The sequence below is a fragment of the Amblyomma maculatum genome, chromosome 9, assembly GCF_055883805.1.
Source record: "Amblyomma maculatum isolate TAMU_Amacu chromosome 9, ASM5588380v1, whole genome shotgun sequence".
NCBI classification, from domain to species: domain Eukaryota; kingdom Metazoa; phylum Arthropoda; class Arachnida; order Ixodida; family Ixodidae; genus Amblyomma; species Amblyomma maculatum.
In genome coordinates this window covers 36,259,726-36,283,237 of record NC_139352.1, presented here as the reverse complement: position 1 = coordinate 36,283,237, position 23,512 = coordinate 36,259,726, and the positions used below count along the sequence as shown (strand labels likewise).

The 23,512-nt window shown below is 43.0% G+C and overlaps 1 long non-coding RNA gene across 1 annotated transcript in view; it reads left to right on the top strand.

Annotated features, from left to right (window-relative positions):
• LOC146178847 (uncharacterized) overlaps positions 1–22,951 on the top strand; it is a 60,187-nt gene extending 37,236 nt beyond the window's left edge. Inside the window, exon 3 of the long non-coding RNA XR_014700886.1 lies at positions 18,967–22,951. This is a non-coding gene — a long non-coding RNA (uncharacterized LOC146178847). The remainder of the gene's footprint in view (positions 1–18,966) is intronic.
• Positions 22,952–23,512: the final 561 nt, after the last annotated feature.

The following is a 23,512-nucleotide window of genomic DNA, read 5'->3' as shown; positions in this document are numbered from 1 at the left end:
GTGAAGACAGCTAGCATTTCCAGGTGGCGCATGACTGAGGTGCGAAAGACGACGAAGTTGAAAAGACGACGAAGTGTCGCTTGCGCTTGTGTATATCTGCTGCTTGCTTCCGTTGTGTCTGGGCTAGCCCCTGTCATAACAGCGATTCTTAGTATCACGAGTCACCGAGTAGGTGACAATATTTAGCTTTGAATAAGTGCACGCACACTGGCTAGTAACCATACAAATTCAACATGTATGGTTAGTACGGTTTCAGCCGTACAATGTGCACAATGTCTGAGCTGGGATTTCGGCGTTTTGGTTGTGCGACATCTTTAAGCAGCTTTTCCCCCTTCAGGTTTAGCTTTGTATAAGCGCACGCAAAATTGCTAGAAACCTTACTAATTCGATGTCTGTCCTTATGAAGCTTTTTGCTCTTCACATGTAGCTCTGCATAAGCTTACGCACACTGAATAGAAACATTACAGATTCTACTTGTACCCTTATGCAGCTGATCGCTGTAACATTTAGCTCTGCATAAGCGCGCGTACACTGGCTAAGGACCTTACGAATGAGACAGTTCATTTTGCTGTTGCTCAGGCTTCGCAAATAATTGCACACAAGCGTAGGCACACTGATGCTTAACCTCACAAATGCGATACGTACTGTGATGTAGCTGCTCGATCATCACATTTAGCTCTCCGTAAGCGGACCACACCAGCGAGAAGCCTTGCATGTGTGACATATGTCCTTTTGCTTTAGCAAGGCTCCGCTTCGGGCTGCACACAAGCGCACCTACACTATCGAGCGATCTATACTGCGTCCTGCTCTTTTTTGCAGCTCCTTATTCTTCACATTTCGCTCAGCATCAGCGCATGGACATAGGCAAGCGACAGTATAAATGTGATGTTAGCTGCTTTTCACAGCTCCTTCTCTGCATTTACCTCGGTACAAGGACACGCACTAGAAAGAGACCTTAAAAATTTCATCTATTTTACAGTTTCTCAGGCTCCACATTAACTCCACTCACGCACCGAAAGACCAGGGATGGAAATCACTTTATAACTGAGATGTCCCGTTAACCAGCTCAGCTGTTTACACATTCAGCTGAGCACAAGCGCACAAAGCTTCCCAGGCTGCACATCAAACGCAGCACAAGGGACGCACGCTTACAAGCAATCTTACCAATGTGAGCAGTCTCCTTTTGCAGCTACTCAGTCTGCAACAGCGTATCTGTACATGGGGAAGCACACTTCTACGCAACCCTGAAGCCCGACGTATAATTACATGCATAGTATTTGAACAGAGTTTAACGCGTCATATTGCATACACAAGCATTCTTCTGTTCGTAGCCTAGTTAGCGTTTCTTTTGTCACAGGCAATGTATTCTAAGGGTAGCCACTCGCGCGTGATGAATAGGATGGTATTGTGAATGTGTCTTACCACATACGTCGCTTGTTCATTCTTCCCTGTTTACAAGACATCGACTGTCGTTCTCCTTGCTCCGCAAAAAATAAAAATAACTTGCTCCATTTTATTGCGGCTTTAGAGTTTGACACAGCCCTTGCGCTTTCGTTGTCTAAAAAACAAGTTGTGTGTTCATGAGGATATGTCTTTAGGAATACAGGCACGGCTTACTTGACGGTTCTGCGCTATCATATTCTCTTCGAGGTGATCTCATTCTGCATTTCGGGTGACAATTTCCTCGCCTGGATAGCGCCTGTACGTTGCCTCAGGCCTATTATGTCTGGCATTGTAACGACGCTACCTGTCTTTATTTAAATATATTAAGAAATTTAAACACTGTACTGTGATTAATATTATCACATAGCATAACAATGTTTTCAACACTCCCAAGTGATACCTTGTTACATGCGCATTGTGATGCATCGGATAAAAACTGATGATGATGATGCATATCGCGGCGTCAGCCTAAAGCGGGGACAATTTTTCTAAATTTCCCAGGGTTGCATATTTCACAAATATCCAAAGCGTCACGGGCTGCTTGCCTTCCGCTACTGTCAAATATCTCTTTTCACACGGTGAATCTCCTCAGATTCATTCCCATCTGCGCCACAGTGACACAATTTGGGACAAGGCAAGAGCTTCGACGCAGCGGAGCTTAGGTAGTTCTATGTAATATCAAACCCTACAACTGAGCACTAATTTATTTCCCATTTCTCACCGCCCTTGAACTCCTGATTGTAAGCGCAACAAGGGTGTCCACGAAAAACATGAAGTTAGTCGTCTTATTTACAGAAGGTCAAACTTCTTTTATTATGCTCTTTTTACACGCTTGACTGACATCAAAGACTAACTTGGAGTACTTAGACATCAGTGTAATATCAGCAGCACGACGTCAAGACGAATACCCCAGTTCTGCACAGGAACAAAGCAATTCAAATTTTCAAGATAGATTTCAGCATCTCAAATAACAGCTGCGCATAGTCAACACAAAAGGCCAACTTTCTGCTGCCGACGCTGAGTAAATATCCTATCTTCAGCCAGCGAAGACTATCGTTATACTAATTTTGAGGGACATCATTGCCGTGCTGCAGTGGCTAGGGGTCTGTACTACTGGGCCCAAAGACACGGGTTTCAATTCCTGCCGCAGCAAACGCTTTTCGATGGAAGCGATAAGCAATGTGTCTCTGTGCTGCGGGATTCAATGCAAATGGTGATCGAAATTCCGGGTGGTCTGATTTCCGGAGCCCTCTACTACGGCGTAGTAATAGCCTGAGTAGCATTATGCCGTTATTCGCGCTAACGCAAGCAGACATGTACTGGCGTGAAGACGGAGGTTCCGGGGCTCCAGGGCGCCACAAGCGTAGTAGGTTAGCAGCTAACCCAGTAGGTTAGCAGCTATAACCCATAATGGATACAATATTGGGAAACCATCTCAACTAGTAGTAAAATATTGAGCAATGTATGGCACTAAATATTTTGAGTTCACAGGCTATCAATGATGGCAAGAAAATATTTATTACCTATGTAAAGATGTATGATATTTCTGCAAGCCATTACACTTCGTCAGGCAACATCGACCACAGTAATTTCAGATATACAAAGCTGGGACGCCAAGACGACTGTCGGGAGGATATTGACCAATGTATACCAATATATATTCGATGCTCAAGTAATCAATAATGGCATTGCAATATTCACCAATGTATGCCATGATAGGTGCAATGCTGGCCAGTCGCCACAGCTCATTGGGCAATATTGCCCACTAGAACCAACACGTATACATTGTTAGGAAGCCACTAAGCCGGAGGGATACTATTGAAAAATGTATGCCAAGATATAATAAATGTCGAGAAGCCAGCTATACTGGCAGGACAATATTTACCATTGTATGCCATCATCGACCATTATATCTGGAGATATACACAATGTTGGGAAGCCGTCACGAATGCCAGGGGGATATTGTTTAATGTATGCCAAGATATATTCGATGGTAACAAGCCGCCAATACTGGCTACTGGCTACTGGCCACTGGTCTACATTGAACATGAATTTTGCCTTGGTGAGTTCAGTGTAAATCAGATTTCAATCTCATACACAAAACACGAAGACCCAAAGAAACATATTTTATTTTATTTTAGAATAAACTCATCCCATTTCATCCAGCACTACGCACAGGAGGAGAACATGCACTTGTTAATATTTCACAAGTTTTAGCGTTTCTCAAGAGATCAAATTTTTAAGCCATCTATAGTGATTTAGAGATCTAACCATTATTTTAGAGCACAATAGAACCATATCACTAAGTAGCGAGCTGTGCGGCCAATCAGCCAGTAGATAGATTGAGCATCAGTTTCAAGAGTACAATGTCTCCGTGCCTTCGGTGGGAGTAGAAAATCAGCGCGCGAATATTACATACTAGGAAGTCTGGCTGAATAGTGTTTTTTGCCATAGAGGAAGACTTTTCAACTTGAGAAAGTGCAGGTCAAGCCCAGATACAATACTTTTGTATTGATGGCTCCTAGTGGAAATTGAAGGACTCCTATTTCAGGCGTCACTGCAGCATTTTCCTGTACATTGATGTCGCCTACAAAGCGAAGGGTATCACAAGCTTGAGCTTTTTTTGGGAGTAGGTGAAGGGCTTTGTTAGATAAAATAATGCGAAAGATGGCTCCCTCGGGCAAAGCTTGTACTCCTACACTGATGCCTGGGAGGTAGGAGTCTCCGAAGGTAAGTGTGGCTGTGTGGTAACTTTTGAGCTATCGTTAGTGCCTGCACAATTTGGCTGTCTCCATATGTTGCATAGCTCTGTAAGACAGCAGAATTTGTAATGGCATCAAAGGCGTAAGTGATATCCTCATAGTGAATAGTTTCGATGCCTTAGGATTGGGTGTAATCATAGCACTGTTTTAGGTTCATTAAGAGGTCCTGTCAGGAAAGACCAAAACAAAATCACAGCCTTACCAATTACCATGAGCCCATTACCTTATAGCCACCGGCTGAGCTTCGCCTGCGTTACATGCTCCTTGAATTTGAAAGCTGCAGAGGTGAGGGAAAAAATCCATGATTATAGATGAGCAACGGTTCCTCGGTTTTTGGTTTGAAGTTGAATTTGGCATATTTTATACGCCGAGGAAGGGTACCTATTAGGTACTAGATGTGGATAAGTATTTGGCATGATAATAGCACACTTCTTGCGCAGCTGGGCTGAGCATAGATTTAATAAAAGCAAGACTAGAGCGAAAGCGACGGCGGCCTTTCCATGTAAACCCTCTCTAGTCTTTTGCTAATCGTGTTCGCAGTCATGATGGTATTTCTGGCATACTGCACATGCCTACAGCCAGCGCTTTATACTTTCGTTGGCTTCTGCTCTGCCCGCGTAACAAAATCTGGCCGTATTACTACCGCTTGTTCACAGTTCTACAGCATTGCCCTCTCGACGTCATCCTTGGGCTCGACTTTCTGACCATGCACTCATCATAGACTGTGCTAACTTTCCCTCTTCTGTTGTGCACCGGCATTGTAGTGTCAACTTTGTCCACCTGCCGCCTGAAACTGCAGCTTACATCAGGTCCTGCACTCTATCCTCTGTTCCTGATGGAAACTGTATCGTTAGTGAAGTGGTGCCCCGGTCACTATGTCCACATACCAAAGATGATCCCTGTTCTGAACATTGCGTAACAAGTACAGCCATTCGCTCAAGGCATCTCGTACGCCACTCTGTGTCATATAAATGAATGCGATATCTCAGTTGTGACCCCCTGTTTACCGTCTCCAGTCTTCAAGACTACGCCAAGATGATCACTACGGATCTTTCTCCTCCCGCAGCTCACGCAATTTGCAGTCTGCTGGCATCTTTAAGAAACATTTTTGATTAATATAAGCGCCCTTTGACGCTGACCGTTATTGTGTATGTAGCAGCCTGAACTTCAAATGAAACAAAAACGGCAACTAGAACAGAAAAAAGCCAAGAACAACAGCAAAATATCACACACACACAAAGCAAAGAACGAACGGAGAGACAGACGTACAAAACCCAAAGCATAAAAAAGAGAGACCGGGGAAAAATAGTAAACAGGACAATTTCCAACGCTATTACATAAGATTTACCCATGACCTGCGATACGGATATTGCTGACTTCCTTTTACACAGCCTTATTCTTCTTTACGGCACTCGTCGCCATATAATCACAGACCAGCCAAACCCATAAACACATGCTGCTGGCAACCCTATAAACACCTACGCACGTGATGCCATCGCTCAATTCACTGAACCACGCCAAGTAGCCCGTAGTCACCTTCTCGCCTCTCGGACTTCCCAGAAGTCTGCCTACGACAGGCGCCATCGTCATATATCCTATGATCCTGGCTCCCTGGTACTTCTGTAGTCTCCTATACGGCGAGTTGGCCTCTCGAAGAAACGTTGTTCCCCTAAAATGGACCTTAGCGTGTGCTATACCACCTAGCCCAGCAAGACCTCTTGTTGAACTATGCCCCAAAAAGATCTTTGCTTCGCTGCATCGCAACATATACAAAAAGATTGTCTCTTACTTCAGAAGCCTGTGCGGTGATGTCACATATACGTGTATAGTTTTTTTCGTTGGTTCTACATCACAGCCAATGCATTAGGGATGGGTCCAGAATGCGAGAGCGAGCATTTCCACAAAATTTAATATAGGAATAAAATATGTTACACCTCTCTTTTGTTTAATACTTGACTGTGATCACCTACCAAAACAAAGGAAGCGAACGAAAGCCTTTGCAGACTTTTGTAAATTGCTGTCACTACCGCTTTAATGAATCAATTGTGTAATTTTTGAATTTGGCCAACTCCACTCGATTACTACTCAAACAAAACGCTTAATGGCTACGTTGATATTCCATGAGCAGCGCTCATCTATAAAGCTAAAAAATAAATTCAACACACTCCCGGGCGTCTCAGTAAGCTTCAGACATCCTTATTAAAAATAATGATTTGCATGTGTTTTCAATAACAATGCAGCGTATCTGCATTGTTCTCTGCTCTCGCGGCTGAACAGTTGATGTGTACGCAAGAGTTTTATTTCTGATATCGGTAACACCTGCCCTTCCATTTTTTTTTTCATCACGTTATCATAAAAAAAGCATTTCATAAAAAAGGCTTCGTCACAGGTCGCTTAGAGAAATGCGCACAAGGTACTTTCACGAAACGGCCCATGTTGCGCATACACAGCTTATCGCATATTTTGCTGCCTCCTTGATATTTCAATGCGTATTGATTTCACGTTGACGCCTGCCCGTTCATAAAACAAACGTGACCCTGCAGTGTAAAATGTGCGAAACTAAATCTATATTCAACCGGCAACTTGTGATGTGTCATAAATGGCGGAACAACCAGATTATTTAGAAGAATACTTTATTATCCGTTGTCATCCCCGATAATCTTCCCTCCTCAGTTCCAGCACTTTTGTTGGTGCCGATTGCTTTTAGTTACAGACCGATATGAAGCCCTTCTTCCAAGCACATGTCAGTTGACCTTGCAGGCTGTTGGGGTGTATACCTGGTAGGCTAGCCAGCCAATTTTTTCCCTGCTTGTGACGAAGTCCAGCCACTAGAGCGAATTCGTATTCCTACAGTTGAAGCCCGCTGTGTAGACAACGCAATGCGCTGAACGACCAAGCAAGACTGGGGCGGCGGCGACTGATTTTGGGGGCACACTACGTGAGTACATCTGTTTTTTCTGCACATTACTCACCTTTTGCGTGCCTATTTGGACAATACTGCGTGTTTGATGATTGGGGCATGATAGCCTTGGCTTACAATTAGAAATTTTCTAAGCACGCTTTCTGAAGCACGCAATTATAGACAGTGAAAATAGTTCCTGAAAATGTGCAGCATTTCGTAAGGCTCTCTGCGTTTGCGTTTGTCCGTCCAGCTAACGTTGTCAGGGAACTGAAAGAAAAATATTTAGAGAACGGCTGTTTGAATCCTATAGGCTACAGTTAAAGAGGCACATAACTGCTACTTTTAGATCAAAGTGAGCATGCGGCTGTAATACTCTCCGAAGATATACTCGAGAATTTTTATCTCGATACACTGCAGACATTTGCAAGCGCTTCTGCATCAAAAATGAGCGTATTCGCTTGTTCATGCACCGTATCTAAGAAGTTGTTGGGTTTCAACTGCGCTGGCGGAAACTGGTATATTTTTTCTAAGACAGGAGATGCGACCTGCTAAAGAAACAATGTTCAATAATAAATTGGTGATTTCTTCAACCATACACAGCGATAAGGCATACGTAATAACAAGGAGCAAACTTAAGCTCAGGTATTGTCCCCGATTGTTTCTTTTTGGATGATACTTTGACCATACCTGACTCTTTCAGTATTTGGAAACCGACTTGACGTTTCAGCTGGATATCGATGCATTTACCGTCAGACTAAGCTTCAGACGTCATCTACTAGTGTACGCAGCTTCCTTGAGACGCAGACATTTAGTGGTGGCGTCTTTCGCTTAGAGGATCGCATTTGTCCTGCGTTGGCGATCTTCAAAACCTCCTGACGTTCCAGCTTGGCTTCATCCGCATACTTACGGCTCCCCGCTTTCGCTTCCAATAACGGCACCTCGGCCTACTGGCTCCATTTTAACTGTCCAGGTTCCTTATTGCGAACATTTTCACAGTATCCGTCTTATGAAATCTTTCTGGTCGGCAAGTGGGCCTACAAGAAGAAGACGTGAGATGTATAGCAGTAGCGCAGACAGACATGGACAGTGGAAGGAAGACGAATTTAGCGCTCACTTTCCAATTAAGGTGTATTAGAAAACAAAGAGTATTTATGCATATTTGCGTTTCATGTGACTCAACCGAACTCAAAATATCATATGCGCATGCACCGTTTTTATCTCCTAACAGAGCATTGACACAACTACAAGAACAAGTAGCCAGAAATAAGCAATAACAAAAACCCAACACACAGGTGAAGCAAGCACTGTGAGCACGCACATGCGTCGCGGCTAAATGAACGATGAAAATGACACACGAAAAAGTAGGGTTGAGCTGTATATGGGCTTCCGTGGTGAAAATGTAAAGGATGAATGAGCATGATTAGTCATGTGTCGTTAGCCTTAAAAACCCGCAGGATATAAAACCGAAAACTAGCGTACAGGAAAAGAAAGAACGTACTAAGTGGTTTGAGTAAACCTACGCTGAATACACGATCCCGTGTCCTTTTCCAGTGGGCATAATCGGAGGTGCGCTGACACAAACGCCCTTTTTCTGTTTCATGGCTCTTGCCTCCAGAATCTCTCTTGTAATCTGATTACTGCTTCTACCAATGTTCTCTTTTTTGATGCCAAGAATGCAACCTGCGCACCGGCTGCAGATGCTTCTTCTTCGAACGTTTTCAAGTTTCTTATGTACTTGCAGCCGTTGATCGAGGCATTTACCCGTTTCAACCTATGTAACGTTTCCCGCACCTTAACGGGATCTCATACACACCTGAGCTGCAGGGCCACAAATGAAGTCGGGACATTTATGCTACATACGGCCTCGCCACGGTGGTGAAGTGGTTATGATGCTCGACTGTTGATCCCGAGAACCATTTTACTGTCGCGCTTACAATATTGCGGGACTTCGGATAGCTTGGCAACAGTGCGTTCTGTACCACCTAGAGGTATCCGCTCGCTGCATTGAATATCGCTGGATCCTCTGTATCATCGCTCAATCTTTCAAGGCGTCGTACATAATCGGGCGAATGGTCGCCCGCGCTACGGCAGAGGAAAAGCTCTGAGACCGGACAGAACAAGCTGGCGGGAAAAGCCCCGCGAGGCTTTCGCCTCGCCAGCGACTGCGGAGTCGAGAAAGGATGCGTCCGCTCGCGCTGCGTTCCCCAGGCCGAAGACACCTGACCGCGTGCCGCTTGCGCAGTACAAGGCCAGGGGTGGCGCTTGTGCTGCCGCGACACTGGCGCTATATTCCGATAGTTAATGTTGACGTTATTATGCTCTCGCCATTTCGTGATAGCTAGAGTAACTATCGCAGGGGAAAGCCGACTTTAAAGGATAGGATGGGAGATCTTTCCTTACAGCTGGAGATGTCTCTCATACGTTTAACATTGGCCATGTCCGTGCAACCTATATATCATCAAGAACCTTGAATATTCATCTGGAGGATACAATTTAGGTGGTCATAATCAGGCAGCGAGTGTGATAGGGAAGCTATCTGTTGATGCTGGAGCTCGGATTAGTAAAAATATCGCATTTAAGTCTCAGGTTGCCAATAGGTTGCAGAGGGGTTCAGGTTCCCTTGTCTCTGGGTTTCAAACAAACTTGGAAAGCGGCTCCTTAACCGCGTTTTCTTCTTCTAAATGATCAACGACACGGGAGGCTTGTTTTGTAATCCTTTATAATAGCGGGCATAAATCTACAGGTATCTGGAAATGTGCTTATTCATAAGTATAAAATATTTTATTCTGCCAAATAACGTGTGTATATTTAACACAGGAAAGCCGACGTAATGCTGCCCCAGTTCGGGCAACATGAGCTATCTCGATCCAGCTTTATTATCACCATCCGCTTTAATGATTTTGATTAGGATGTTTTAGATTACCCCAGGGGGAGTGATCACTTACTCGCCATGTTAAAGTTATCACCCTCAAGACCCATCATTCTAACGAGGCCACGACACTGGAAACTTCTCCTCGCCGATTGGTCGGTTTTTAGAACAAACGCAGCATTAGAAAACTATACTCTTAAGATTTGACTCTAGAACAAATAAATGAATGGTTTTGTTACGTGCATAATATCAGCAGCTTTATTATATATTGAACAAACGTCACTGCACACAAGAAAAAAACTCAGGGTATGGTGAATGGAGGCATGTAAACTAGCAAAAAGGAGCAAAACAAAGTGTGGGGCATCCTTCATAGATATCCGACAGCAGAGAACCTAGTTAATTTAAGAAAACCTAGAGCAAGAGAGAGGTATATACTGAGACATTTGATGAAATCCTAATAAAAAAAAGATCTGTCTTCAATAAACAGCTCACTTCCTTTGAATGAAATATGGGAACAGGTACGCAGATTTCCCGGATATTTTATATCTTAAACATATCCTATTTTGATACCACCAGGAACACACATTCGAAGAACAAGCCAACATTTTAGGCGAACACTTTACCAATGTTTCAAGCTCGTCCCACACTCTCACATTTCAGATGCATGAAAAAATAGCAGAAAAAGAAAAGCTTTCTCTTTGGACATTTATAAATGACATTCAGAATGACCTTATAACAATACATCCACTACACATAGCCTTATTTTCCGGTACAAAAACAGCACCGGTACATGAAAGTGCACACTATACAATGGTCGCCCATTTCTCGCAAGCCGGCGTAGAAGCATTGCTGACTTTTTAAACAAAATATTGACAGCGGGAAAGATGCCAGAAACTTGGAAAAAAATCCACAATGGTATTTTTTCTGAAATAGGTAAACCACCCACATGTTCTAGCAGTTAAAGACCAATAGACCTATCCAACTGCATTGCAAAATACTTTGAAAGCATCGTAAACATCAGAAAATCCTTTTTTTTTTCTTGAATCGCGGCAACTTCTAGATATACATCAGGGCGGCTTTAAAAAGGCATCAACAACCGACCACTTTTTCTATCTCGAAAACACAATCCGGGAGATGTTCAGCAACAGGAAGCACAGCATTGAGCTCTTCTTCCTCCGCGACCTAGCACATCTAGGTGTCCGTAGCATAACGCTGAGTTGCCTGAACTACTTCCTGAATAACCGCGGTTTCCAAGTCCGTTTAGGCACAGTATTCCCTACGACGTTCGCACGAAGAAATATCGTGCCGCAAGGGTGCATTTTAACAGAACTCGTGTAATAGCGAAAATGAGTTTGTCAGTCCCAGTAGTCGCTAAGTCCACAACGTACTGCATCTAATTAGATGACCTGTACATAGCCTGCATCTACTCCAGCATATCCACCTATGAAAGACAATTACAAATGACACTAAATAAATTAGTTACCTGGGCAGACTTTTCTCCTGAAAAAACAGTCGCCATTGTGTTCTCATTGAGAGGAAGACGTAGAGACCGATTCCACATTTTACTTCAACCTGACCATACTACCAGTGAGACAACATAATTTTTTGGCTATCACACTTGACAAAAAACCTACATTTCTTTCCCACATAAACAACCTGAAAAAGAAAACTGCCAAAGCACTTAACGCCCTAAAGATACTGTCACGGAAACGTAGGGGGTCCGATCGAGCATGCCTTTTGCAGACCAACCACACCGTGGTGCGCTCCAAGTTAGAATACGGATGCATAGTATACGGTGCAGCAAGGACATTCCCTTGGCGTGATTCAAAGAAAGCTGGGGGGCACAAGAAGTAAGAACAGATGCCAGGTCAATCACGCCAAGAGTTTCATTAGGTGTAGGATGGGTGTCGTGTATCGAATACCATTGTCCCGTGGCAGTACGTATATTGGGCAGACAGGCCATTGCATCAACATTAGGCATATGGAACATGCAAAGTCTATAAAAAGAACGAAACGAACTTAGCAAAACATTGTAACGCGTGTTAGTGTGTACCTTTCTTTGTTGATACTAGTATACTATATCTTCATAAAGACCAGACTACTCGAGAAGTCGCCGAGGCTTTCCATATTAACCGGAAGAAAAACGTTTGTGTCAATAAAACGCCCGTTGCATTGACAGAATAAGAGATGACCATGCTGAACAATCGATAGTGCGTTGGCAGTTCTCGCCACGTGCGTGTGATGGGGGGGGGGGGGCCTTTAGATGTGCTGTTATATTTTTATCAATTTTTACTATGGGCATGAGGGTACACCAAGTGTGTGTATATATATGCCCTTCCGTTCTTCCATTAAATCAGTTGTCAGTTCTGCGTCGTCGTTGTCCACTTCTCTTTGTCTCGTCTTTGTTGCGCACTTATATTACTGTCCGTCATGGTTCACCAACTCGCCCAATCAGCCGTTCTTCTACAGTCCATCTAGAACACGCTTCAGCAGAAAGCCCCGGTTGATTAAGCAGCTTCTCATACGCTTTCAACAAACGTGGCAGGACTTCGACATTAGCGGAAATCCAAGCACTGCCCCAAAAAGCAAATCGCTCCCACGATAGTACACCCTCTGAGAAGTTTTCGACCTCACACTAACGTAATTAAAAAAAAAGCACGAATACCACATGAGGATATATTGCAAGAATACCTGCATGAAAATAAAAATATATTATTACATTTCTTTTTACACAGACGGCTGAAAAACTAAACACTACGTTGGTAGTGCAATTGTACAAGATAAAACAGAAAATCATACGAGTGCTTCGGCGAGCATCAGCTCATACAGCCGAATGGTACTGCTGTTTGTGTGATGTACAGAAAAAATTGGATGAGCAAATAAATCAGCATCATATACACATTCATTAAGCTACATTGCAGCAATAAACTCCAAAACTGCTGTTGAACCACTGATAGGAAACATTACACAAAACATATTAAAGGTTACAACACAAAAACGTACTATAAAATTCTGCTGGGTACCCAGTCATGTTGGAATCAGGGCTAGGGAACGAGCAGATATATGTGGTACGCGTGCGAAAAATGAGCAAATAAAAGATATAAACATACAACACAGATATTGCATGAAGTTAGTATGCGAAAAATTAAGAGCTAAATGGCAGGCTGCTTGGGAAAGTGAAGCAAAGCACGAGCTTCACTCTGTAAAGCCCGTTTTAAAAAAATGGCAATAATGTAAAATCAGAAACGATTTATCGAGGTAATTTTATATCGGCTGCACATAGGTAATACACACATCACCCATAACTTCCGGCGAACCTAAAAAGACAAACCTGTATGTGAAATGCGTGGATATGAGCTCACAGTTCATCACATTTCTGTTTCATGCTCAAAACTCGAGGAACGTGGAAAAAATAGTTTCCTCTATTTCACAATGAACACATTTCATTTCATCCTCGATTGCTTTTTCGTAAAAAGCACTCGTTGATTGTTTTCCTTGTTTATACATTTCTGAAGACAGCTAAAATTTTAAACGATTCATTTATTGATTTACAATAACCTCAGGCCCTTAGAAGCATTGAAGAAGGGAGTGGGCTAACAACTAAACAAAATATACGTAACCTAGGTATTTACAGGGGCATTAATTGAAATATTACCTAAAAGTCGCAATAAATACAAACAGGAAATACAATAGGAAGCCTCGCAAAAATCCTGCCAGTATTCAGCATATCTTAGCAATAAAATATGAGCCACATCTCCAGTCACCTGATAGGTCATCTAACTTTGTTTCTGGCGCATGATAGCCGCAGTTGCTTATGCGCCATAATACCTCATAACTAACTATTCCTTCAGATGATACATATTAGCTGATCAAACTCACACAGAGTGTGATGGGGAAGCTCACTCTTGACGCTGGAGCGCGGTTTAGGAAAACGCATGACATTTAAGCGTCAGGTTGCCAGTTGACTGCCGAGCGGTTCAGGTTCCCTGGTCTATGGATTCCAAAAAAAGAAATTGGGAAAGCGGCTCCTTAAGCGCGAGCTCTGCTTCCAAACCGTCAGACACGAGAGGCTTGTTTATACAGTCTTTATAATATCGAGCCGAAATTTACAAGTGTTTGGCAACGTGTCTATTTCGAGAGCTTAAATTGGTTCTAGGATTGCCTTTCAACTAAATATTTTATAATTAATAAGGAATAACGAAAACGTCCAACCTAACCGTAAGCACCTCCATTTAAAGACTTCAACCTTTCACCTTCACAAATCAATAAGGAGTTCATAAATGTTCAAATCAAAGGGAAACAAGTCAACTTTCATGAGATTATTTCAGGATGTGTAACATTGATAAAACGCTTTCGGTCCAGGGATGGAATGATGCAAAATGTTCTCCATCTCCTGTGTGCTTACGCTTTCAGACAAGTGAACAAAAATCTTTGAGACCATAGTGTTAGTGATTTTTTCATTGCTGTCTTCATGATGCTACCTACTGGCTTGTATATGTTCTCAGAGCATTGTCAAATCATTTGTGGAGATTTTGATCAATTTTTTCCCTCAGAAGCATATCTAATAAAAAAATATTTTAGTTTACTTCTAAACAGTATACCATACAACATAGTTTCATTATATTTGTTATCATTACAATTTTCCGGAGCTTAACGTTTTAATCATTGGTAGATCTGCTACTCCTTCTTTGTGGTGACATTGAAATGAACCCTGGTCCTGATGACAGTGCCCTCACATCTGTCCTTGATGCAATAAAAATGGTTGAGTTGGGGCAAGCGGAAATATTTGGTGAATTGAGAGGCCTCAAAGAAAAACAAAGAGCTACTGATAATCAAATTCAGCATCTAATGGAGAGGGTATCCGCCCTTGAAACCGCTATTGCTTCCCCCAGCGTTAGTTCAGCTGTTGCTTGTGGCAGTGATGCAACGTCCGATATTTCAAAACAACTGCTGTCTATTCATTCGAGATGCGGTGACGCTGAGAATAGATCTAGACAGTCAAATTTGCTTTTCTACGGCATTTCAGATGACGCCAAAGAGGACTGGCTATCCTCAGAGCGAAAGTTAATAGACTTTTGCACTGAGCTCCTCAATTTAACAATTACCGGATCTCAAATCGAACGCTCGCATCGTATAGGAAAGTTTTCTGCTGACAAGCATCGACCAATAATTGCTAAGATGGCTCATTTTAAGGATAAACAGACAATCTTATCTGCTGCTCACAAACTAAATGATTCAGGCTATTCTATCAGCGAGGACTTTTCGCCTGCCACACGACTCGCACGTAAAAGACTAATAGAATATGCTAAGGCTGAGGATAAGAAGTTCAGGTTATCTGTGGATAAAATACGCATGGGCGGCAAGACATACATTTACAACAAAGAAAAAGGCTCTGTCGTTCTTTACAGCTAGCTAGCAAGGAAATCTGGCCCCGCTACACGCGCGATTACTGCCTTGATCGTTTTCACACTACATTTATTAGTAACGTATGCCAATATTCGCAGCTTGCTTCCGAAACGTGACAAAGTATGCTCTTTCATTGATGACAATAATACTGATATTCTTCTATTAACTGAAACCTGGCTGCACCCTAATATAGTTAACAGTGAAGTACTGCCTGGTAGAAATACTTATTCTCTTTATCGACATGACCGTTCAGAAAGAAAGGGTGGAGGTGTTTTGATAGCCATCAAACACTCAAATCGTTTGCTACTGACACATCTTCACCACTTGAAATTGTCTGGACAGCCTGTACGTCGTTCCAAACAAAGATGCTGATAGGTGCCTGTTATCGACCACCCGACTATAATCACTGCTTTGTCGACAATCTCCGCAACAGCATCGAAGTTGCTGTTTTGCAATACCCTTGCGAGCACATCTACCTGTTCGGTGATTTCAATTTTCCAGATATCGATTGGTCTTCATTATCCGCCGCTAGCACTGCATCCCGTGACTTCCTAAACATGACTTTGGATTTCAATGTCTCAAAACGTAAACAGTCCCACACGTGGCTCCAATACATTGGATCTTATTTTCAGTAGCGCTCCCGACACTGTAGGCGACATTACGTATTTCGATGAATTCAGTGATCACAAACTAATGCAGTTGCCAATCCTATTCCCTCATAAGCACTCCGGTCGCGAAATCAAGATCATAAGAGACTACAATAAGGCAGACTATTCACAAATGAATGCAGATTTTGATGCATTTTATCACCACACATTCCAACCACCATTTAATTCCAGATCAGTAGATCAAAACTTGGTACTCTTTAGAGATAAGATCTGTCAGTTGGTCAACCTTTATGTCCCATCAGTTCGAGTAAGCAACGACAGGTCTAATCCTTGGTTTAATAAATCCCTCAGAAAATTAAGGAACAGAAAGAAATGTCTGTACAAGAAAGCCTTGTTTACTGGTGATCAGTCCGATTGGAACAAGTATAAAGAGTGTGTGAAAACATACTGTGCCGTCATAAGCGATTCTAAAAATAAGTACTTTTGCCACGACCTTCCCGCTTTACTAAAATCAACGCCCGAGAAGTTTTGGCAGGTGATTACACCGCAGAAAGATCACTATCACATTTAATTACAAGACGAAACACATTTACCTGTTCCCGATGAAGACTGCCCATCAAAATTCAACAAATTCTTTTCGTCTGTCTTCACAAAGGAAGACTATTCCAGTGTACCGTTTGTTCCCGAATATGACTGGACTTTCATGGAACCGATTACTATAACTACTGAGGCCATATCACTTTTCATAGATAGCCTAAACCCTTCTATCTCTTGTGGAGTTGATACCATCAACTCCAAAATACTGAAAAATACAAAGCCTATATCGAGTGAAATACTTTCACGTATCTTTCAACAATCGCTAGAGACTCAATTGCATGCAGATTGGAAAATGGCTAAAGTAATTCCTGTTTTTAAAAGCGGTGATAGAAGCTCTCCTGATAGCTACAGGTCAATCTTGCTCACATGCATATGTTGTAAATTACTCGAGCATGTTATCTCATCTAATGTCCGTCCTCATCTTAAATGTAACCGCTTTTTCCTTCCTAACCAGCATGGCTTCAGGAAAGGTTACTCCTGCGATACACAGCTACTCGAACTAACAACTGATCTGAATTACAATATGGATGATAACGAACAGACTGACTGCATCTTCCTTGACTTTTCAAAAGCCTTCGATCGTGTAGCTCATTGCCTCCTAATATCCAAACTCTCAGCCATTCGCCTTGATTCTCTAACCTTATCATGGATTCGAAATTTCCTTACCCTTCGCGAACAGTTTACGTTGGTTAATGATTACTCCTCACCAACAGCTTATGTCACCTCGGGTGTTCCACAGGGCAGTGTTCTCGAACCGTTGTTGTTTATTGTATATATAAGTGATCTACCAACTAATACTTCTTCCTGTGTGCGCTTGTTTGCTGATGACTGCATAATTTACCGTAAAATACAATCTACCGATGATCACCTCGCTCTTCAGCAGGACCTCAATTGTGTTCACAAGTGGTGTGAAAAGTGGCTAATTATGCTTAATCCCACCAAATGTAAAGTAATGACTCTCAGCCGTAAGCGAACTAACTCAAATTTCCCCTACCTCATAAATAAAGTACCCGTGACTAATATTTCGTCCTACAAGTACCTAGGTATTCATATAACATCAAACCTTTTCTGGTCCGAACACATTACTTCCGTCTGTGCTAAAGCATCCCGTTCACTTGGCTACCTCCGCCGAAACCTTAAGAAAGCACCTGCTCATGTCCGTAAACTTGCGTACATAACATATGTACGACCTCAACTGGAATTTGCATCTGCAATATGGTCACCATACCAGAATTACCTGAAGATTAAGCTGGAGTCAATACAAAACAGAGCTGCCAGGTTTATTTCCAACAACTACAGTCGCCAATCCAGGGTATCTGAAATGAAAAAAGAACATCTTCTTCCACCCTTAGTTAGCCGGCGCTCAGTTGCACTTCTGTGCCTAATGCACGGGTATGTTTACAGCGATAGGCCTTCGCCGCTTCCACTTAACACTCCACTGCGTACATCTAGGCGCTTGCACAATCATGTCAGTTTCTCGCGCATATTTGGACGCACAAAATCCTTCAATTCATCAGCATTACCTCGCACCATATCACTCTGGAATGATCTCCCCGAATCAGTTGTTTCATTAACTGATCTTGTTGCATTCCGTAAACACGTGCTCGACTTGTATTGTTAGATAACCCCCACGGAATATCTGTAGCTTTGTTGTTACATTTTGTATGCATTTCATGTATTTTGTTCTGTTTAACCATGCTTTTATACCGTAATTTCTTGGATGTGTGTTATGATTTTACGGCACCGGCTCGACTTGTATTGTTAGATAACACCCACGGAATATCTGTAGCTTTGTTGTTATATTCTGTATGCATTTCATGTATTTTGTTCTGTGTAACCATGCTTTTATACCGCGATTTCTTGGATGTGTATTATGATTTTCCATCATGTATTGCTTGTTGTTTCGTCCATAATTAGTTAGTTTTTCTTATTGTAACCCCCCTTATACAATGCCCATCAGGGCCTGTAAGGTGCAATAAATAAATAAATATTTTGCCTTTATATTCGGAGTCGAGGATAAATGATAAACATATGTGGTGGTAGTTTATTGCTACATGCTACGAATTTTCACACGATTTATGTATGAAAGACGTTTGCAGTCATTGAAAACACAACGTGACTCCATATATAAAGGAATCAATAAAAAAGTTCCATGAATCACGTTTCTTACAGGGCGTGCTATTCAACGTCGTTTGCTTCCTCTATAAGCGTGTTGCATGTTCATTAGATTGGCAATTTCTATATATCAATATTACTGCTCTGCTTTCAGTAGGTCCGGTATGCATATATAATGCATACGAATGATACCAAACGAATGAGTGCAAAAGGCAAGCGAATGTATATATGCCTAACATTCTGGTTCATGGACTTTATTTGCAGAAGACGTCAGCGCTGCTGCCTGCGATCACAGGAGTTTCCTTCAGGACTAATCTGCGGACAAACGGCTGAGTCGTAGCATAGCCGACACTGCCAGTAGAGCCCCTATCGCTTGCAAATGTCATGGCAAGGTGTGCCTTCTACGACAGAAGACCTCCATGGAAAGAAGATCGGTTAAAATGCCGCTTCTGTGCGCGCATTTCTTCGAACTACGCAGATCTCAACAGACACATGCTGAACCACACGGAAGAAAACACAGTTATAGGTTCAGAGTGCGCAATGGTCTTTACGAGTAAGTCCAATTGTGATAATGGCATGCTAAATAACACAGCAGGAAGAACAAATGAAGCTGAGGTGCACCCATTTCCCGCTTATGAGTCTAACACTCAAACGTGGCAAACAGGCAAGGGTGTCAGTGAGAGCAGTCGCAAATATGACATGTTACCTTGTGCATCTGCGCAGTCATCGCATTTAACCGACGGCAAGCTCACACACACCGGCGAAAGACCTTACAAATGTGATATTTGCCCTTATGCAGCTAGCAATTCGGCAGATTTAACCAAGCACAAGCGGAAGCATACAGGCGAGAAACCTTACAAATGTGACTTGTGCCCTTATACAGCTGCCTGGCCAGATTATTTAAATCAACCCAAGCGCATCCACGCTGACAAACGACCTTACAAATGTGACATGCGCCCTTATGCAGCTGCCAGTTCGGGAGATATAGCTCAACACAAGAGCATGCATACTGCTGAGAAACCTTATAAATGTGAAATGTTACCTTTTCCATCTGCAGAGTCACCACATTTAACCGGTCACAACCTCACGCACACTGGCGAACCACCTTACAAATGTGACATTTGCCCTTATGCAGCTGCAAGTTCGGGAGATCTAACTCAGCACATGCGCACGCATACTGGCGAGAAGGCCTACAAATGTGACATGCGCCCTTATGCAGCTGCTAGGTCAGGAGATATAGCTCAACACAAGCGCATGCATACAGCTGAGAAACCTTATAAATGTGAAATGTTACCTTTTCCATCTGCAGAGTCAGCACATTCAAATGGTCACAAGCTCACACACACTGGCGAACGACCTTACAAATGTGACATTTCCCCTTATGCAACAGCTTTTTCGGGACATTTAACTAAACACAAGCGCTACCATACAGACGAGAAGCCTTACAAATGTGACCTGTGTCCTTATGCCACCGCCTGGCTAGGAGATTTAAACAGACACAAGCGCATGCACACTGGCGAAAGACCTTTCACATGTGACCTTTGCCCTTATGCAGCTGCTAGGTCGAGAGATTTAACTGAACACAAGCGCACGCATACTGGTGAGAAACCTTACAAATGTGACGAGTGCAATTTTACAACTGCTGGTCGCCGAAATTTAATTAAACACAAGCGTACGCATACTGGCGAGAGGCCTTATAAATGTGACATGTGCTCTTATGCAGCTGCTAGGCCGGGAAATTTAACTCGGCACAAGTTCACTCACACTGGCCGCAAACCTTACATATGCGACATGTGTTCTTTTTCAACCTCTATTCTTTCACATTTAGGTCTGCATAAGCAAACGCACACTGGCTAAATACCTTATAAATACGACCTGTATCTTTATGCAGTTCGTACTTCGCCTTTACTTTGCATAATTCTCGCGCACTGAATAAAAACCTTAAAAATGAGTCGTGTATTCCAATGCAGCTCTTTGCTTTTCAGATATAGCTCTGCATATGCACAAGCATGCTGGCTAGAAACCTTAAAAACTTCCGCATTATCCTTATACAGCTGTTCGCGGGTCACAGTTTGCTCTGTGTAAGCGCACGCACGCTTGCTAGAAATCTACCGATTCTACATGTATCCTCATGGAGTTGTTCGCTCTTCATATTTAGTTCGGCATACTCACGGCACCCGCCGGGTTAGCGCAATGGTTACCGCGCTCGACTACTGCTCCCAAGGATGCCGGATTGAATCCCGGCCTAGGCGGCCGCTTTTCGATGGAGGCGAAAAGCAAAGCGCCCGTGTGCCGTGCGATGTCATCAAAGAACCTCAGGTGGTCGACATTTCCGGAGTCCTCCACTACGGCGTCTCTCATAGCCTCAGTCGCTTTGGGAGGTTAAACCCCACAAACCAATCCATCGGCATACTCATGCGCACACTTGCTCAGAACCTTAGACGTGCGACATGCCATTTTGCGGCTGCTCAGACGCTGCAATTAACTGCGCAAAAGCGCACGCGCACTTGTGCTCACCTCAGAAATACGACATGTACTCTTAAGTAGGTGCTTGTTCACATTCCAAATAACACAGTCCATACATTTGCTATGTTCAAAGTACTCATGTCCTATTCGCATTCACTGGATTCGCGGCCATGCTCGCTATCCACATAACATACAAGCAGATGCTATGACGCATATAAACACATCAGACGATCCACCACCTTCCCCTCTTCCCCCAGATCCGTTCCTGTCCCACGTTTCCGATTCGCAAGTTCTGCGCCACCGAACACGCGCTCTCATTCCTCCGTGTTCGCACCCTCTCCCCCGTAGTCTTACTCGGCAGGAGGAGGTGACAGTGTGCCGGATCCGGGCAGGGGCGGCTCTGACCCCATCTGTTCGACATCGATGGCGGGAAAAAGACCTACCAGTGACTGACAGGTGCCCTCACTGTGACACTCCACCTGACGTCTGCGATGTGCGCCACTTGTTGTGGACGTGTCCATCAACAACGCACATCAGGCAACAGATAAGCATGAAGGTGGGCCTGCGGTGGAATCGCGATAGTGATTATGAGAAATGGACAATGGACAATCGCTATACTGCCAACCTTCTCGAATTCATAAGCACAACTAGACTGCACTCCTTCTTTTAACTTTCTATCTCCTGCATCCCATTCCCCCTTTCTCAACTTATGCCTTGTGGCAAACTCTGCGAAAAAAAAAAAAAGTAGGTGCTTGTTCTTAACTTTGAGCTCTGCATTAGCGCACCACACCAGATAGCCAGCTAGCAGCATTACAAGTGCGTCATATGTCCTTTTGCTTTAGATTCACGCGAGCGCACTCACACTGGCGAAAAACCTAAAATGTTCCCAGTTGCGTTTTGCAGCTCCTCATTCTTCATATTGCACTTAGCGCCAGCGCAAAGACAGAGGTGAGCGGCCGTATAAATCTGATGTTAGCCCCTTTTTTACAACTCAGTTTGCATTTACCTCGGTACAAGGACAAGCATTTCAGTGAACTTACAAATCTGGCAATATCCATTTTACAGCTCCTCGGACTCCACATTAACCTAACGCACGCACGCGAATACCAGAGACTTATCCTAAAACTGAGATATGTCCCGTTTTACTGCTAAACGGTTTGCACATTCAGGTGAGCACAAATCCACGCAGTGTTCTTGGCTGCACATCCAACTTAGCCCAAGGGAGGCACACTGACAAGCAATCTTACTCATGTGAGCAGTCTCTTTTTGCAGATTCTCAGTCTACAAACACCTGGGCAAGGGGGAAGCACACTGTGAAGTGACCCTTGAAGTGCGACTTATGATGTGTTGTATTGTATTTGAGCACATTTTAACGCGTCTTATGGCGTATACAAGCAGCGAAGGCTATAACTGCAACATTTGCTCATTCGTCTGTCATAAACCATAGCCTAAAGTTGGCATTTATTTTTGCACAGGCCGTATATTTTATTGGAAGACACCAGCGCATGATAAATACGATGATATTGTGAAATTATCTAACGATATACGTAGGACGTATCAATCCTCCCTTCCGGACATCGAGTGTCGCTGTTCTTGCTTCGCAAAAACGTAATAAAAATAACCTTGTTTTAACCCTTAAAATTTTCAATCACTATTCAGTATTATTGCTCTATTTTATTCCTAATGAATGCGACTGAGTTTCACACATCACTATTGCTTTTGTTGTCTGAAATACCTGTTGTATGTGTATATGACGATATGTCTTTAGTAAAGGCGCGGCTGAATTGACGGCTCAGCGCTCTCACATTCTTTTCGAGCTGATGTCATCCTACAATTTGGGTGATATTTTTCATATCTGGATGCTACAAAGCCGATGCTTTGCCTTATGCCTATTATGTCTCGCCTTGTACCGGTCCTGCGTGTCCTTAGTTAGACACTGTAACTAATTTAAACACGAATTCCAGCATTATTGTAGAACACTGTCTTCAAATCATTATGAGAGGAAGCAAGGAATTATGAATACCTTTTTCAGCAAACCAAAGAATCGGAAGTGGACATGGTAGAGCCTTAATAGGGAGACTAAAAACGAAGTTGGCTTCATACCGTTTCTAACCTTGGAATTATACAAATGTGCAGATATTAGGGAAGTTGCCATGTAGTAACCACAGGATGGTAAAGTCTTAACTTAGTTTAGATTGAAGGAGGGAAGGAAACAGATTAGTAAGAAAAAAAGTTCATGAACAAATTTACCGTGAAGGGTAAGGCAGAAGAATTCATGAATTCGCAATGGAATAGCTATGAAGCTTTAACCGTGGCAGTTCAGTTCAGTCGTTCAGTCGTGTCC